General features: G+C 27.7%; 1 non-coding gene across 1 annotated transcript; it reads left to right on the top strand.

Moving 5' to 3' along the window:
• Nucleotides 1-18,763: 18,763 nt before the first annotated feature.
• TRNAY-GUA (transfer RNA tyrosine (anticodon GUA)) lies at nucleotides 18,764-18,836 on the top strand. The gene has a single exon. It is a non-coding gene; the product is annotated as a tRNA-Tyr (tRNA).

Genomic DNA, 18,836 nt, shown 5'->3' with positions numbered 1-18,836 from the left:
GGATTTTTTTACCTTGAAGAAAAAAAACATGCGATTTTTTCGGTTCACTTTTGAATGCATTTTTTTCTGGACAAATTTTTGACTGAATTCAGCTTATTTACCTATAAAATACTCATTAAAAGTGATTTCATCTCGATTGATCAATAAATAAAAATGTACCTCGATTTTTAATAAAATTTTCAAAATCGACGTTTCTCGACCAGAGAAGCACTTTTTGAGAATTTTTTCACTATTTTCAAATATAACCGCTGAAACCATAGTTTTTGTACTTTTTGCTATAATTCAAGCAAATATAACGATATTCATTCAAAAAACTGTTCAAATTCAATTTTCAATAAGAAATCGTTGTCACGGATTTTTTTACCTTGAAGAAAAAAAACATGCGATTTTTTCGGTTCACTTTTGAATGCATTTTTTTTCTGGACAAATTTTTGACTGAATTCAGCTTATTTACCTATAAAATACTCATTAAAAGTGATTTCATCTCGATTGATCAATAAATAAAAATGTACCTCGATTTTTAATAAAATTTTCAAAATCGACGTTTCTCGACCAGAGAAGCACTTTTTGAGAATTTTTTCACTATTTTCAAATATAACCGCCGAAACCATAGTTTTTGTACTTTTTGCTATAATTCAAGCAAATATAACGATATTCATTCAAAAAACTGTTAAAATTCAATTTTCAATAAGAAATCGTTGTCACGGATTTTTTTACCTTGAAGAAAAAAAACATGCGATTTTTTCGGTTCACTTTTGAATGCATTTTTTTCTGGACAAATTTTTGACTGAATTCAGCTTATTTACCTATAAAATACTCATGAAAAGTGATTTCATCTCGATTGATCAATAAATAAAAATGTACCTCGATTTTTAATAAAATTTTCAAAATCGACGTTTCTCGACCAGAGAAGCTTTTTTTGAGAATTTTTTCAATATTTTCAAATATAACCGCTGAAACCATAGTTTTTGTACTTTTTGCTATAATTCAAGGAATATATAACGATATTCATTCAAAAAACTGCTAAAATTCAATTTTCAATAAGAAATCGTTGTCACGGATTTTTTTACCTTGAGAAAAAAAACATGCGATTTTTTCGGTTCACTTTTGAATGCATTTTTTTTCTGGACAAATTTTTGACTGAATTCAGCTTATTTACCTATAAAATACTCATTAAAAGTGGTTTCATCTCGATTGATCAATAAATAAAAATGTACCTCGATTTTTAATAAAATTTTCAAAATCGACGTTTCTCGACCAGAGAAGCACTTTTTGAGAATTTTTTCACTATTTTCAAATATAACCGCTGAAACCATAGTTTTTGTACTTTTTGCTATAATTCAAGCAAATATAACGATATTCATTCAAAAAACTGTTAAAATTCAATTTTCAATAAGAAATCGTTGTCACGAATTTTTTTACCTTGAAAAAAAAAACATGCGATTTTTTCGGTTCACTTTTGAATGCATTTTTTTTCTGGACAAATTTTTGACTGAATTCAGCTTATTTACCTATAAAATACTCATTAAAAGTGGTTTCATCTCGATTGATCAATAAATAAAAATGTACCTCGATTTTTAATAAAATTTTCAAAATCGACGTTTCTCGACCAGAGAAGCATTTTTTGAGAATTTTTTCACTATTTTCAAATATAAATGCTGAAACCAAATTTTTTGTACTTTTTGCTTTAATTCAAGCAAATATAACGATATTCATTCAAAAAACTGTTAAAATTCAATTTTCAATAAGAAATCGTCACGGATTTTGTGTCTCGAAGAAAAAAAGCATGCGATTTTTTCGGTACAATTTTGAATGCATTTTTTTCTGGACAAATTTTTGACTGAATTCAGCTTATTTACCTATAAAATACTCATTAAAAGTGATTTCATCTCGATTGATCAATAAATAAAAATGTACCTCGATTTTTAATAAAATTTTCAAAATCGACGTTTCTCGACCAGAGAAGCACTTTTTGAGAATTTTTTCACTATTTTCAAATATAACCGCTGAAACCATAGTTTTTGTACTTTTTGCTATAATTCAAGCAAATGTAACGATATTCATTCAAAAAACTGTTCAAATTCAATTTTCAATAAGAAATCGTTGTCACGGATTTTGTATCTTGAAGAAAAAAAGCATGCGATTTTTTCGGTACAATTTTGAATGCATTTTTTTCTGGACAAATTTTTGACCGAATATAGCTTATTTACCTATAAAATACTCATGAAAAGTGATTTCATCTCGATTGATCAATAAATAAAAATGTACCTCGATTTTTAATGAAATTTTCAAAATCGACGTTTCTCGACCAGAAAAGCACATTTTGAGTTTTATTTTCGCTATTTACAAATATAATCACTGAAACCATTAATTTTGTACTTTTCGCTTTAATTCAAGCAAATATAACGATATTCATTCAAAAAACTGTTAAAATTCAATTTTCAATAAGAAATCGTTGTCACGGATTTTTTTACCTTGAAGAAAAAAAACATGCGAAAAAAACATGCGATTTTTTCGGTTCACTTTTGAATGCATTTTTTTCTGGACAAATTTTTGACTGAATTCAGCTTATTTACCTATAAAATACTCATTAAAAGTGATTTCATCTCGATTGATCAATAAATAAAAATGTACCTCGATTTTTAATAAAATTTTCAAAATCGACGTTTCTCGACCAGAGAAGCACTTTTTGAGAATTTTTTCACTATTTTCAAATATAACCGCTGAAACCATAGTTTTTGTACTTTTTGCTATAATTCAAGCAAATATAACGATATTCATTCAAAAAACTGTTCAAATTCAATTTTCAATAAGAAATCGTTGTCACGGATTTTTTTACCTTGAAGAAAAAAAACATGCGATTTTTTCGGTTCACTTTTGAATGCATTTTTTTCTGGACAAATTTTTGACTGAATTCAGCTTATTTACCTATAAAATACTCATTAAAAGTGATTTCATCTCGATTGATCAATAAATAAAAATGTACCTCGATTTTTAATAAAATTTTCAAAATCGACGTTTCTCGACCAGAGAAGCACTTTTTGAGAATTTTTTCACTATTTTCAAATATAAATGCTGAAACCAAATTTTTTGTACTTTTTGCTTTAATTCAAGCAAATGTAACGATATTCATTCAAAAAACTGTTCAAATTCAATTTTCAATAAGAAATCGTTGTCACGGATTTTGTATCTTGAAGAAAAAAAGCATGCGATTTTTTCGGTACAATTTTGAATGCATTTTTTTCTGGACAAATTTTTGACCGAATATAGCTTATTTACCTATAAAATACTCATGAAAAGTGATTTCATCTCGATTGATCAATAAATAAAAATGTACCTCGATTTTTAATGAAATTTTCAAAATCGACGTTTCTCGACCAGAAAAGCACATTTTGAGTTTTATTTTCGCTATTTACAAATATAATCACTGAAACCATTAATTTTGTACTTTTCGCTTTAATTCAAGCAAATATAACGATATTCATTCAAAAAACTGTTAAAATTCAATTTTCAATAAGAAATCGTTGTCACGGATTTTTTTACCTTGAAGAAAAAAAACATGCGATTTTTTCGGTTCACTTTTGAATGCATTTTTTTCTGGACAAATTTTTGACTGAATTCAGCTTATTTACCTATAAAATACTCATTAAAAGTGATTTCATCTCGATTGATCAATAAATAAAAATGTACCTCGATTTTTAATAAAATTTTCAAAATCGACGTTTCTCGACCAGAGAAGCACTTTTTGAGAATTTTTTCACTATTTTCAAATATAACCGCTGAAACCATAGTTTTTGTACTTTTTGCTATAATTCAAGCAAATATAACGATATTCATTCAAAAAACTGTTCAAATTCAATTTTCAATAAGAAATCGTTGTCACGGATTTTTTTACCTTGAAGAAAAAAAACATGCGATTTTTTCGGTTCACTTTTGAATGCATTTTTTTTCTGGACAAATTTTTGACTGAATTCAGCTTATTTACCTATAAAATACTCATTAAAAGTGATTTCATCTCGATTGATCAATAAATAAAAATGTACCTCGATTTTTAATAAAATTTTCAAAATCGACGTTTCTCGACCAGAGAAGCACTTTTTGAGAATTTTTTCACTATTTTCAAATATAACCGCCGAAACCATAGTTTTTGTACTTTTTGCTATAATTCAAGCAAATATAACGATATTCATTCAAAAAACTGTTAAAATTCAATTTTCAATAAGAAATCGTTGTCACGGATTTTTTTACCTTGAAGAAAAAAAACATGCGATTTTTTCGGTTCACTTTTGAATGCATTTTTTTCTGGACAAATTTTTGACTGAATTCAGCTTATTTACCTATAAAATACTCATGAAAAGTGATTTCATCTCGATTGATCAATAAATAAAAATGTACCTCGATTTTTAATAAAATTTTCAAAATCGACGTTTCTCGACCAGAGAAGCTTTTTTTGAGAATTTTTTCAATATTTTCAAATATAACCGCTGAAACCATAGTTTTTGTACTTTTTGCTATAATTCAAGGAATATATAACGATATTCATTCAAAAAACTGCTAAAATTCAATTTTCAATAAGAAATCGTTGTCACGGATTTTTTTACCTTGAGAAAAAAAACATGCGATTTTTTCGGTTCACTTTTGAATGCATTTTTTTTCTGGACAAATTTTTGACTGAATTCAGCTTATTTACCTATAAAATACTCATTAAAAGTGGTTTCATCTCGATTGATCAATAAATAAAAATGTACCTCGATTTTTAATAAAATTTTCAAAATCGACGTTTCTCGACCAGAGAAGCACTTTTTGAGAATTTTTTCACTATTTTCAAATATAACCGCTGAAACCATAGTTTTTGTACTTTTTGCTATAATTCAAGCAAATATAACGATATTCATTCAAAAAACTGTTAAAATTCAATTTTCAATAAGAAATCGTTGTCACGAATTTTTTTACCTTGAAAAAAAAAACATGCGATTTTTTCGGTTCACTTTTGAATGCATTTTTTTTCTGGACAAATTTTTGACTGAATTCAGCTTATTTACCTATAAAATACTCATTAAAAGTGGTTTCATCTCGATTGATCAATAAATAAAAATGTACCTCGATTTTTAATAAAATTTTCAAAATCGACGTTTCTCGACCAGAGAAGCATTTTTTGAGAATTTTTTCACTATTTTCAAATATAAATGCTGAAACCAAATTTTTTGTACTTTTTGCTTTAATTCAAGCAAATATAACGATATTCATTCAAAAAACTGTTAAAATTCAATTTTCAATAAGAAATCGTCACGGATTTTGTGTCTCGAAGAAAAAAAGCATGCGATTTTTTCGGTACAATTTTGAATGCATTTTTTTCTGGACAAATTTTTGACTGAATTCAGCTTATTTACCTATAAAATACTCATTAAAAGTGATTTCATCTCGATTGATCAATAAATAAAAATGTACCTCGATTTTTAATAAAATTTTCAAAATCGACGTTTCTCGACCAGAGAAGCACTTTTTGAGAATTTTTTCACTATTTTCAAATATAACCGCTGAAACCATAGTTTTTGTACTTTTTGCTATAATTCAAGCAAATGTAACGATATTCATTCAAAAAACTGTTCAAATTCAATTTTCAATAAGAAATCGTTGTCACGGATTTTGTATCTTGAAGAAAAAAAGCATGCGATTTTTTCGGTACAATTTTGAATGCATTTTTTTCTGGACAAATTTTTGACCGAATATAGCTTATTTACCTATAAAATACTCATGAAAAGTGATTTCATCTCGATTGATCAATAAATAAAAATGTACCTCGATTTTTAATGAAATTTTCAAAATCGACGTTTCTCGACCAGAAAAGCACATTTTGAGTTTTATTTTCGCTATTTACAAATATAATCACTGAAACCATTAATTTTGTACTTTTCGCTTTAATTCAAGCAAATATAACGATATTCATTCAAAAAACTGTTAAAATTCAATTTTCAATAAGAAATCGTTGTCACGGATTTTTTTACCTTGAAGAAAAAAAACATGCGAAAAAAACATGCGATTTTTTCGGTTCACTTTTGAATGCATTTTTTTCTGGACAAATTTTTGACTGAATTCAGCTTATTTACCTATAAAATACTCATTAAAAGTGATTTCATCTCGATTGATCAATAAATAAAAATGTACCTCGATTTTTAATAAAATTTTCAAAATCGACGTTTCTCGACCAGAGAAGCACTTTTTGAGAATTTTTTCACTATTTTCAAATATAACCGCTGAAACCATAGTTTTTGTACTTTTTGCTATAATTCAAGCAAATATAACGATATTCATTCAAAAAACTGTTCAAATTCAATTTTCAATAAGAAATCGTTGTCACGGATTTTTTTACCTTGAAGAAAAAAAACATGCGATTTTTTCGGTTCACTTTTGAATGCATTTTTTTCTGGACAAATTTTTGACTGAATTCAGCTTATTTACCTATAAAATACTCATTAAAAGTGATTTCATCTCGATTGATCAATAAATAAAAATGTACCTCGATTTTTAATAAAATTTTCAAAATCGACGTTTCTCGACCAGAGAAGCACTTTTTGAAAATATTTTCACTATTTTCAAATATAACCGCTGAAACCATAGTTTTTGTACTTTTTGCTATAATTCAAGCAAATATAACGATATTCATTCAAAAAACTGTTAAAATTCAATTTTCAATAAGAAATCGTTGTCACGGATTTTTTTACCTTGAAGAAAAAAAACATGCGATTTTTTCGGTTCACTTTTGAATGCATTTTTTTCTGGACAAATTTTTGACTGAATTCAGCTTATTTACCTATAAAATACTCATTAAAAGTGATTTCATCTCGATTGATCAATAAATAAAAATGTACCTCGATTTTTAATAAAATTTTCAAAATCGACGTTTCTCGACCAGAGAAGCACTTTTTGAGAATTTTTTCACTATTTTCAAATATAACCGCCGAAACCATAGTTTTTGTACTTTTTGCTATAATTCAAGCAAATATAACGATATTCATTCAAAAAACTGTTAAAATTCAATTTTCAATAAGAAATCGTTGTCACGGATTTTTTTACCTTGAAGAAAAAAAACATGCGATTTTTTCGGTTCACTTTTGAATGCATTTTTTTCTGGACAAATTTTTGACTGAATTCAGCTTATTTACCTATAAAATACTCATGAAAAGTGATTTCATCTCGATTGATCAATAAATAAAAATGTACCTCGATTTTTAATAAAATTTTCAAAATCGACGTTTCTCGACCAGAGAAGCATTTTTTGAGAATTTTTTCAATATTTTCAAATATAACCGCTGAAACCATAGTTTTTGTACTTTTTGCTATAATTCAAGGAAATATAACGATATTCATTCAAAAAACTGCTAAAATTCAATTTTCAATAAGAAATCGTTGTCACGGATTTTTTTACCTTGAGAAAAAAAACATGCGATTTTTTCTGTTCACTTTTGAATGCATTTTTTTTCTGGACAAATTTTTGACTGAATTCAGCTTATTTACCTATAAAATACTCATTAAAAGTGGTTTCATCTCGATTGATCAATAAATAAAAATGTACCTCGATTTTTAATAAAATTTTCAAAATCGACGTTTCTCGACCAGAGAAGCATTTTTTGAGAATTTTTTCACTATTTTCAAATATAAATGCTGAAACCAAATTTTTTGTACTTTTTGCTTTAATTCAAGCAAATATAACGATATTCATTCAAAAAACTGTTAAAATTCAATTTTCAATAAGAAATCGTCACGGATTTTGTGTCTCGAAGAAAAAAAGCATGCGATTTTTTCGGTACAATTTTGAATGCATTTTTTTCTGGACAAATTTTTGACCGAATTTAGCTTAAATACATCAAATACTCATTAAAAGTGATTTCATCTCGATTGATCAATAAATAAAAATGTACCTCGATTTTTAATAAAATTTTCAAAATCGACGTTTCTCGACCAGAGAAGCATTTTTTGAGAATTTTTTCACTATTTTCAAATATAACCGCTGAAACCATAGTTTTTGTACTTTTTGCTATAATTCAAGCAAATATAACGATATTCATTCAAAAAACTGTTAAAATTCAATTTTCAATAAGAAATCGTCACGGATTTTGTCTCGAAGAAAAAAAGCATGCGATTTTTTCGGTACAATTTTGAATGCATTTTTTTCTGGACAAATTTTTGACTGAATTCAGCTTATTTACCTATAAAATACTCATTAAAAGTGATTTCATCTCGATTGATCAATAAATAAAAATGTACCTCGATTTTTAATAAAATTTTCAAAATCGACGTTTCTCGACCAGAGAAGCACTTTTTGAGAATTTTTTCACTATTTTCAAATATAACCGCTGAAACCATAGTTTTTGTACTTTTTGCTATAATTCAAGCAAATATAACGATATTCATTCAAAAAACTGTTAAAATTCAATTTTCAATAAGAAATCGTTGTCACGGATTTTTTTACCTTGAAGAAAAAAAACATGCGATTTTTTCGGTTCACTTTTGAATGCATTTTTTTCTGGACAAATTTTTGACTGAATTCAGCTTATTTACCTATAAAATACTCATTAAAAGTGGTTTCATCTCGATTGATCAATAAATAAAAATGTACCTCGATTTTTAATAAAATTTTCAAAATCGACGTTTCTCGACCAGAGAAGCACTTTTTGAGAATTTTTTCACTATTTTCAAATATAACCGCTGAAACCATAGTTTTTGTACTTTTTGCTATAATTCAAGCAAATATAACGATATTCATTCAAAAAACTGTTAAAATTCAATTTTCAATAAGAAATCGTTGTCACGGATTTTGTATCTTGAAGAAAAAAAGCATGCGATTTTTTCGGTACAATTTTGAATGCATTTTTTTCTGGACAAATTTTTGACCGAATATAGCTTATTTACCTATAAAATACTCATGAAAAGTGATTTCATCTCGATTGATCAATAAATAAAAATGTACCTCGATTTTTAATGAAATTTTCAAAATCGACGTTTCTCGACCAGAAAAGCACATTTTGAGTTTTATTTTCGCTATTTACAAATATAATCACTGAAACCATTAATTTTGTACTTTTCGCTTTAATTCAAGCAAATATAACGATATTCATTCAAAAAACTGTTAAAATTCAATTTTCAATAAGAAATCGTTGTCACGGATTTTTTTACCTTGAAGAAAAAAACATGCGATTTTTTCGGTTCACTTTTGAATGTATTTTTTTCTGGACAAATTTTTGACTGAATTCAGCTTATTTACCTATAAAATACTCATTAAAAGTGATTTCATCTCGATTGATCAATAAATAAAAATGTACCTCGATTTTTAATAAAATTTTCAAAATCGACGTTTCTCGACCAGAGAAGCACTTTTTGAGAATTTTTTCACTATTTTCAAATATAACCGCTGAAACCATAGTTTTTGTACTTTTTGCTATAATTCAAGCAAATATAACGATATTCATTCAAAAAACTGTTCAAATTCAATTTTCAATAAGAAATCGTTGTCACGGATTTTTTTACCTTGAAGAAAAAAAACATGCGATTTTTTCGGTTCACTTTTGAATGCATTTTTTTCTGGACAAATTTTTGACTGAATTCAGCTTATTTACCTATAAAATACTCATTAAAAGTGATTTCATCTCGATTGATCAATAAATAAAAATGTACCTCGATTTTTAATAAAATTTTCAAAATCGACGTTTCTCGACCAGAGAAGCACTTTTTGAAAATATTTTCACTATTTTCAAATATAACCGCTGAAACCATAGTTTTTGTACTTTTTGCTATAATTCAAGCAAATATAACGATATTCATTCAAAAAACTGTTAAAATTCAATTTTCAATAAGAAATCGTTGTCACGGATTTTTTTACCTTGAAGAAAAAAAACATGCGGTTTTTTCGGTTCACTTTTGAATGCATTTTTTTCTGGACAAATTTTTGACTGAATTCAGCTTATTTACCTATAAAATACTCATGAAAAGTGATTTCATCTCGATTGATCAATAAATAAAAATGTACCTCGATTTTTAATAAAATTTTCAAAATCGACGTTTCTCGACCAGAGAAGCATTTTTTGAGAATTTTTTCAATATTTTCAAATATAACCGCTGAAACCATAGTTTTTGTACTTTTTGCTATAATTCAAGGAAATATAACGATATTCATTCAAAAAACTGCTAAAATTCAATTTTCAATAAGAAATCGTTGTCACGGATTTTTTTACCTTGAGAAAAAAAACATGCGATTTTTTCGGTTCACTTTTGAATGCATTTTTTTTCTGGACAAATTTTTGACTGAATTCAGCTTATTTACCTATAAAATACTCATTAAAAGTGGTTTCATCTCGATTGATCAATAAATAAAAATGTACCTCGATTTTTAATAAAATTTTCAAAATCGACGTTTCTCGACCAGAGAAGCACTTTTTGAGAATTTTTTCACTATTTTCAAATATAACCGCTGAAACCATAGTTTTTGTACTTTTTGCTATAATTCAAGCAAATATAACGATATTCATTCAAAAAACTGTTAAAATTCAATTTTCAATAAGAAATCGTTGTCACGGATTTTTTTACCTTGAAAAAAAAAACATGCGATTTTTTCGGTTCACTTTTGAATGCATTTTTTTTCTGGACAAATTTTTGACTGAATTCAGCTTATTTACCTATAAAATACTCATTAAAAGTGGTTTCATCTCGATTGATCAATAAATAAAAATGTACCTCGATTTTTAATAAAATTTTCAAAATCGACGTTTCTCGACCAGAGAAGCATTTTTTGAGAATTTTTTCACTATTTTCAAATATAAATGCTGAAACCAAATTTTTTGTACTTTTTGCTTTAATTCAAGCAAATATAACGATATTCATTCAAAAAACTGTTAAAATTCAATTTTCAATAAGAAATCGTCACGGATTTTGTGTCTCGAAGAAAAAAAGAGTGCGATTTTTTCGGTACAATTTTGAATGCATTTTTTTCTGGACAAATTTTTGACCGAATTTAGCTTAAATACATCAAATACTCATTAAAATTGATTTCATCTCGATTGATCAATAAATAAAAATGTACCTCGATTTTTAATAAAATTTTCAAAATCGACGTTTCTCGACCAGAGAAGCATTTTTTGAGAATTTTTTCACTATTTTCAAATATAACCGCTGAAACCATAGTTTTTGTACTTTTTGCTATAATTCAAGCAAATATAACGATATTCATTCAAAAAACTGTTAAAATTCAATTTTCAATAAGAAATCGTCACGGATTTTGTCTCGAAGAAAAAAAGCATGCGATTTTTTCGGTACAATTTTGAATGCATTTTTTTCTGGACAAATTTTTGACTGAATTCAGCTTATTTACCTATAAAATACTCATTAAAAGTGATTTCATCTCGATTGATCAATAAATAAAAATGTACCTCGATTTTTAATAAAATTTTCAAAATCGACGTTTCTCGACCAGAGAAGCACTTTTTGAGAATTTTTTCACTATTTTCAAATATAACCGCTGAAACCATAGTTTTTGTACTTTTTGCTATAATTCAAGCAAATATAACGATATTCATTCAAAAAACTGTTAAAATTCAATTTTCAATAAGAAATCGTTGTCACGGATTTTTTTACCTTGAAAAAAAAAACATGCGATTTTTTCGGTTCACTTTTGAATGCATTTTTTTTCTGGACAAATTTTTGACTGAATTCAGCTTATTTACCTATAAAATACTCATTAAAAGTGGTTTCATCTCGATTGATCAATAAATAAAAATGTACCTCGATTTTTAATAAAATTTTCAAAATCGACGTTTCTCGACCAGAGAAGCACTTTTTGAGAATTTTTTCACTATTTTCAAATATAAATGCTGAAACCAAATTTTTTGTACTTTTTGCTTTAATTCAAGCAAATATAACGATATTCATTCAAAAAACTGTTAAAATTCAATTTTCAATAAGAAATCGTTGTCACGGATTTTTTTACCTTGAGAAAAAAAACATGCGATTTTTTCGGTTCACTTTTGAATGCATTTTTTTTTGGACAAATTTTTGACTGAATTCAGCTTATTTACCTATAAAATACTCATGAAAAGTGATTTCATCTCGATTGATCAATAAATAAAAATGTACCTCGATTTTTAATAAAATTTTCAAAATCGACGTTTCTCGACCAGAGAAGCATTTTTTGAGAATTTTTTCACTATTTTCAAATATAACCGCTGAAACCATAGTTTTTGTACTTTTTGCTATAATTCAAGCAAATATAACGATATTCATTCAAAAAACTGTTAAAATTCAATTTTCAATAAGAAATCGTTGTCACGGATTTTTTTACCTTGAAGAAAAAAACATGCGATTTTTTCGGTTCACTTTTGAATGCATTTTTTTCTGGACAAATTTTTGACTGAATTCAGCTTATTTACCTATAAAATACTCATTAAAAGTGATTTCATCTCGATTGATCAATAAATAAAAATGTACCTCGATTTTTAATAAAATTTTCAAAATCGACGTTTCTCGACCAGAGAAGCACTTTTTGAAAATTTTTTCGCTATTTACAAATATAATCACTGAAACCATTAATTTTGTACTTTTCGCTTTAATTCAAGCAAATATAACGATATTCATTCAAAAAACTGTTAAAATTCAATTTTCAATAAGAAATCGTTGTCACGGATTTTTTTACCTTGAAGAAAAAAAACATGCGATTTTTTCGGTTCACTTTTGAATGCATTTTTTTCTGGACAAATTTTCAACTGAATTCAGCTTATTTACCTATAAAATACTCATTAAAAGTGATTTCATCTCGATTGATCAATAAATAAAAATGTACCTCGATTTTTAATAAAATTTTCAAAATCGACGTTTCTCGACCAGAGAAGCACTTTTTGAGAATTTTTCACTATTTTCAAATATAACCGCTGAAACCATAGTTTTTGTACTTTTTGCTATAATTCAAGCAAATATAACGATATTCATTCAAAAAACGGTTAAAATTCAATTTTCAATAAGAAATCGTCACGGATTTTGTGTCTCGAAGAAAAAAAGCATGCGATTTTTTCGGTACAATTTTGAATGCATTTTTTTCTGGACAAATTTTTGGCCGAATTTAGCTTAAATACATCAAATACTCATTAAAAGTGATTTCATCTCGATTGATCAATAAATAAAAATGTACCTCGATTTTTAATAAAATTTTCAAAATCGACGTTTCTCGACCAGAGAAGCGCTTTTTGAGAATTTTTTCACTATTTTCAAATATAACCGCTGAAACCATAGTTTTTGTACTTTTTGCTTTAATTCAAGCAAATAAAACGATATTCATTCAAAAAACTGTTAAAATTCAATTTTCAATAAGAAATCGTTGTCACGGATTTTTTTACCTTGAAGAAAAAAAAAACATGCGATTTTTTCGGTTCACTTTTGAATGCATTTTTTTCTGGACAAATTTTTAACTGAATTCAGCTTATTTACCTATAAAATACTCATTAAAAGTGATTTCATCTCGATTGATCAATAAATAAAAATGTACCTCGATTTTTAATAAAATTTTCAAAATCGACGTTTCTCGACCAGAGAAGCACTTTTTGAGAATTTTTTCACTATTTTCAAATATAACCGCTGAAACCATAGTTTTTGTACTTTTTGCTATAATTCAAGCAAATATAACGATATTCATTCAAAAAACTGTTAAAATTCAATTTTCAATAAGAAATCGTTGTCACGGATTCTTTTACCTTGAGAAAAAAAACATGCAATTTTTTCGGTTCACTTTTGAATGCATTTTTTTTCTGGACAAATCTTTGACTGAATTCAGCTTATTTACCTATAAAATACTCATTAAAAGTGATTTCATCTCGATTGATCAATAAATAAAAATGTACCTCGATTTTTAATGAAATTTTCAAAATCGACGTTTCTCGACCAGAAAAGCACATTTTGAGTTTTATTTTCGCTATTTACAAATATAATCACTGAAACCATTAATTTTGTACTTTTCGCTTTAATTCAAGCAAATATAACGATATTCATTCAAAAAACTGTTAAAATTCAATTTTCAATAAGAAATCGTTGTCACGGATTTTTTTACCTCGAATAAAAAAAACATGCGATTTTTTCGGTTCACTTTTGAAAGCATTTTTTTCTGGACAAATTTTTGACTGAATTCAGCTTATTTACCTATAAAATACTCATTAAAAGTGATTTCATCTCGATTGATCAATAAATAAAAATGTACCTCGATTTTTAATAAAATTTTCAAAATCGACGTTTCTCGACCAGAGAAGCACTTTTTGAGAATTTTTTCACTACTTCCAAATATAACCGCTGAAACCATAGTTTTTGTACTTTTTGCTATAATTCAAGCAAATATAACGATATTCATTCAAAAAACTGTTAAAATTCAATTTTCAATAAGAAATCGTTGTCACGGATTTTTTTACCTTGAAGAAAAAAACATGCGATTTTTTCGGTTCACTTTTGAATGCATTTTTTTCTGGACAAATTTTTGACTGAATTCAGCTTATTTACCTATAAAATACTCATTAAAAGTGATTTCATCTCGATTGATCAATAAATAAAAATGTACCTCGATTTTTAATAAAATTTTCAAAATCGACGTTTCTCGACCAGAGAAGCATTTTTTGAGAATTTTTTCACTATTTTCAAATATAACCGCTGAAACCATAGTTTTTGTACTTTTTGCTATAATTCAAGCAAATATAACGATATTCATTCAAAAAACTGTTAAAATTCAATTTTCAATAAGAAATCGTTGTCACGGATTTTTTTACCTTGAAGAAAAAAACATGCGATTTTTTCGGTTCACTTTTGAATGCATTTTTTTCTGGACAAATTTTTGACTGAATTCAGCTTATTTACCTATAAAATACTCATTAAAAGTGATTTCATCTCGATTGATCAATAAATAAAAATGTACCTCGATTTTTAATAAAATTTTCAAAATCGACGTTTCTCGACCAGAGAAGCACTTTTTGAAAATTTTTTCGCTATTTACAAATATAATCACTGAAACCATTAATTTTGTACTTTTCGCTTTAATTCAAGCAAATATAACGATATTCATTCAAAAAACTGTTAAAATTCAATTTTCAATAAGAAATCGTTGTCACGGATTTTTTTACCTTGAAGAAAAAAAACATGCGATTTTTTCGGTTCACTTTTGAATGCATTTTTTTCTGGACAAATTTTCAACTGAATTCAGCTTATTTACCTATAAAATACTCATTAAAAGTGATTTCATCTCGATTGATCAATAAATAAAAATGTACCTCGATTTTTAATAAAATTTTCAAAATCGACGTTTCTCGACCAGAGAAGCACTTTTTGAGAATTTTTCACTATTTTCAAATATAACCGCTGAAACCATAGTTTTTGTACTTTTTGCTATAATTCAAGCAAATATAACGATATTCATTCAAAAAACGGTTAAAATTCAATTTTCAATAAGAAATCGTCACGGATTTTGTGTCTCGAAGAAAAAAAGCATGCGATTTTTTCGGTACAATTTTGAATGCATTTTTTTCTGGACAAATTTTTGGCCGAATTTAGCTTAAATACATCAAATACTCATTAAAAGTGATTTCATCTCGATTGATCAATAAATAAAAATGTACCTCGATTTTTAATAAAATTTTCAAAATCGACGTTTCTCGACCAGAGAAGCGCTTTTTGAGAATTTTTTCACTATTTTCAAATATAACCGCTGAAACCATAGTTTTTGTACTTTTTGCTTTAATTCAAGCAAATAAAACGATATTCATTCAAAAAACTGTTAAAATTCAATTTTCAATAAGAAATCGTTGTCACGGATTTTTTTACCTTGAAGAAAAAAAAAACATGCGATTTTTTCGGTTCACTTTTGAATGCATTTTTTTCTGGACAAATTTTTAACTGAATTCAGCTTATTTACCTATAAAATACTCATTAAAAGTGATTTCATCTCGATTGATCAATAAATAAAAATGTACCTCGATTTTTAATAAAATTTTCAAAATCGACGTTTCTCGACCAGAGAAGCACTTTTTGAGAATTTTTTCACTATTTTCAAATATAACCGCTGAAACCATAGTTTTTGTACTTTTTGCTATAATTCAAGCAAATATAACGATATTCATTCAAAAAACTGTTAAAATTCAATTTTCAATAAGAAATCGTTGTCACGGATTCTTTTACCTTGAGAAAAAAAACATGCAATTTTTTCGGTTCACTTTTGAATGCATTTTTTTTCTGGACAAATCTTTGACTGAATTCAGCTTATTTACCTATAAAATACTCATTAAAAGTGATTTCATCTCGATTGATCAATAAATAAAAATGTACCTCGATTTTTAATGAAATTTTCAAAATCGACGTTTCTCGACCAGAAAAGCACATTTTGAGTTTTATTTTCGCTATTTACAAATATAATCACTGAAACCATTAATTTTGTACTTTTCGCTTTAATTCAAGCAAATATAACGATATTCATTCAAAAAACTGTTAAAATTCAATTTTCAATAAGAAATCGTTGTCACGGATTTTTTTACCTCGAATAAAAAAAACATGCGATTTTTTCGGTTCACTTTTGAAAGCATTTTTTTCTGGACAAATTTTTGACTGAATTCAGCTTATTTACCTATAAAATACTCATTAAAAGTGATTTCATCTCGATTGATCAATAAATAAAAATGTACCTCGATTTTTAATAAAATTTTCAAAATCGACGTTTCTCGACCAGAGAAGCACTTTTTGAGAATTTTTTCACTACTTCCAAATATAACCGCTGAAACCATAGTTTTTGTACTTTTTGCTATAATTCAAGCAAATATAACGATATTCATTCAAAAAACTGTTAAAATTCAATTTTCAATAAGAAATCTCTGTCACGGATTTTTTTACCTTGACAAAAAAAACATGCGATTTTTTCGGTTCACTTTTGAATGCATTTTTTTTCTGGACAAATTTTTGAATGAATTCAGCTTATTTACCTATAAAATACTCATTAAAAGTGATTTCATCTCGATTGATCAATAAATAAAAATGTACCTCGATTTTTAATAAAATTTTCAAAATCGACGTTTCTCGACCTGAGAAGCACTTTTTGAGAATTTTTTCACTATTTTCAAATATAAATGCTGAAACCAAATTTTTTGTACTTTTTGCTTTAATTCAAGCAAATATAACGATATTCATTCAAAAAACTGTTAAAATTCAATTTTCAATAAGAAATCGTCACGGATTTTGTGTCTCGAAGAAAAAAAGCATGCGATTTTTTCGGTACAATTTTGAATGCATTTTTTTCTGGACAAATTTTTGACCGAATTTAGCTTAAATACATAAAATACTCATTAAAAGTGATTTCATCTCGATTGATCAATAAATAAAAATGTACCTCGATTTTTAATAAAATTTTCAAAATCGACGTTTCTCGACCAGAGAAGCACTTTTTGAGAATTTTTTCACTATTTTCAAATATAACCGCTTAAACCATAGTTTTTGTACTTTTTGCTTTAATTCAAGCAAATGTAACCATATTCATTCAAAAAACTGTTCAAATTCAATTTTCAATAAGAAATCGTTGTCACGGATTTTTTTACCTTGAAGAAAAAAAACATGCGATTTTTTCGGTTCACTTTTGAATGCATTTTTTTCTGGACAAATTTTTGACTGAATTCAGCTTATTTACCTATAAAATACTCATTAAAAGTGATTTCATCTCGATTGATCAATAAATAAAAATGTACCTCGATTTTTTATAACATTTTCAAAATCGACGTTTCTCGACCAGAGAAGCACTTTTTGAGAATTTTTTCACTATTTTCAAATATAACCGCTGAAACCATAGTTTTTGTACTTTTTGCTTTAATTCAAGCAAATATAACGATATTCATTCAAAAAACTGTTAAAATTCAATTTTCAATAAGAAATCGTCACGGATTTTGTGTCTTGAAGAAAAAAAAGCATGCGATTTTTTCGGTACAAATTTTGAATGCATTTTTTTCTGGACAAATTTTTGACCGAATTTATTTTTTGGGCTTCCGTAGCGCAATGGTTAGCGCGTTCGGCTGTTAACCGAAAGGTTGGTGGTACGAACCCACCCGGGAGCGGTGTTGTGAAGTCTCAAATGTAACGTAAAAAGCCAAAAATTTTCCACAATACGTGACAACCATTTAATTTCTGAGCTCCCGTGGCTCAATGGTTATCGCGTTCGGCTCTTAACCAATAGGTTGGTGGTTCGAGCCCACCCGGGAGCGGTGTTGTGGGATCTCAAATGTAACGTAAAAAGCCAAAGTTTTTCCACATTACCTGACAACCATTTAATTTCTGAGATTCCGTGGCTCAATGGTTATCGCGTTCGGCTGTTAACCAATAGGTTGGTGGTTCGAGCCCACCCGGGAGTGGTGTTGTGAGATCTCAAATGTAACGTAAAAAGCCAAAGTTTTTCCACAATACCTGACGACCATTTAATTTTTGGGCTTCCGTGGCGCAATGGTTAGCGCGTTCGGCTGTTAACTGAAAGTTTGGTGGTTCGAGCCCACCCGGGAGAGGTGTTGTGGAGTCTCAGATGTAGCATAAAAAGTCAAAACTTTTCCACAATACGTGACAACCATTTAATTTCTGAGCTCCCGTGGCTCAATGGTTATCGCGTTCGGCTGTTAACCAATAGGTTGGTGGTTCGAGCCCACCCGGGAGCGGTGTTGTGGGATCTCAAATGTAACGTAAAAAGCCAAAGTTTTTCCACAATACCTGACAACCATTTAATTTCTGAGATTCCGTGGCTCAATGGTTAGCGCGTTCGGCTGTAAACCAAAAGGTTGGTGGTTCAAGCCCACCCGGAAGCG

The sequence above is a fragment of the Phalangium opilio genome, unplaced genomic scaffold, assembly GCF_054372755.1.
Source record: "Phalangium opilio isolate 3A_F unplaced genomic scaffold, DU_Popi_V2 ptg000505l_1, whole genome shotgun sequence".
Lineage (NCBI taxonomy): Eukaryota > Metazoa > Arthropoda > Arachnida > Opiliones > Phalangiidae > Phalangium > Phalangium opilio.
This window is presented reverse-complemented; position numbering and strand designations above follow the sequence as displayed.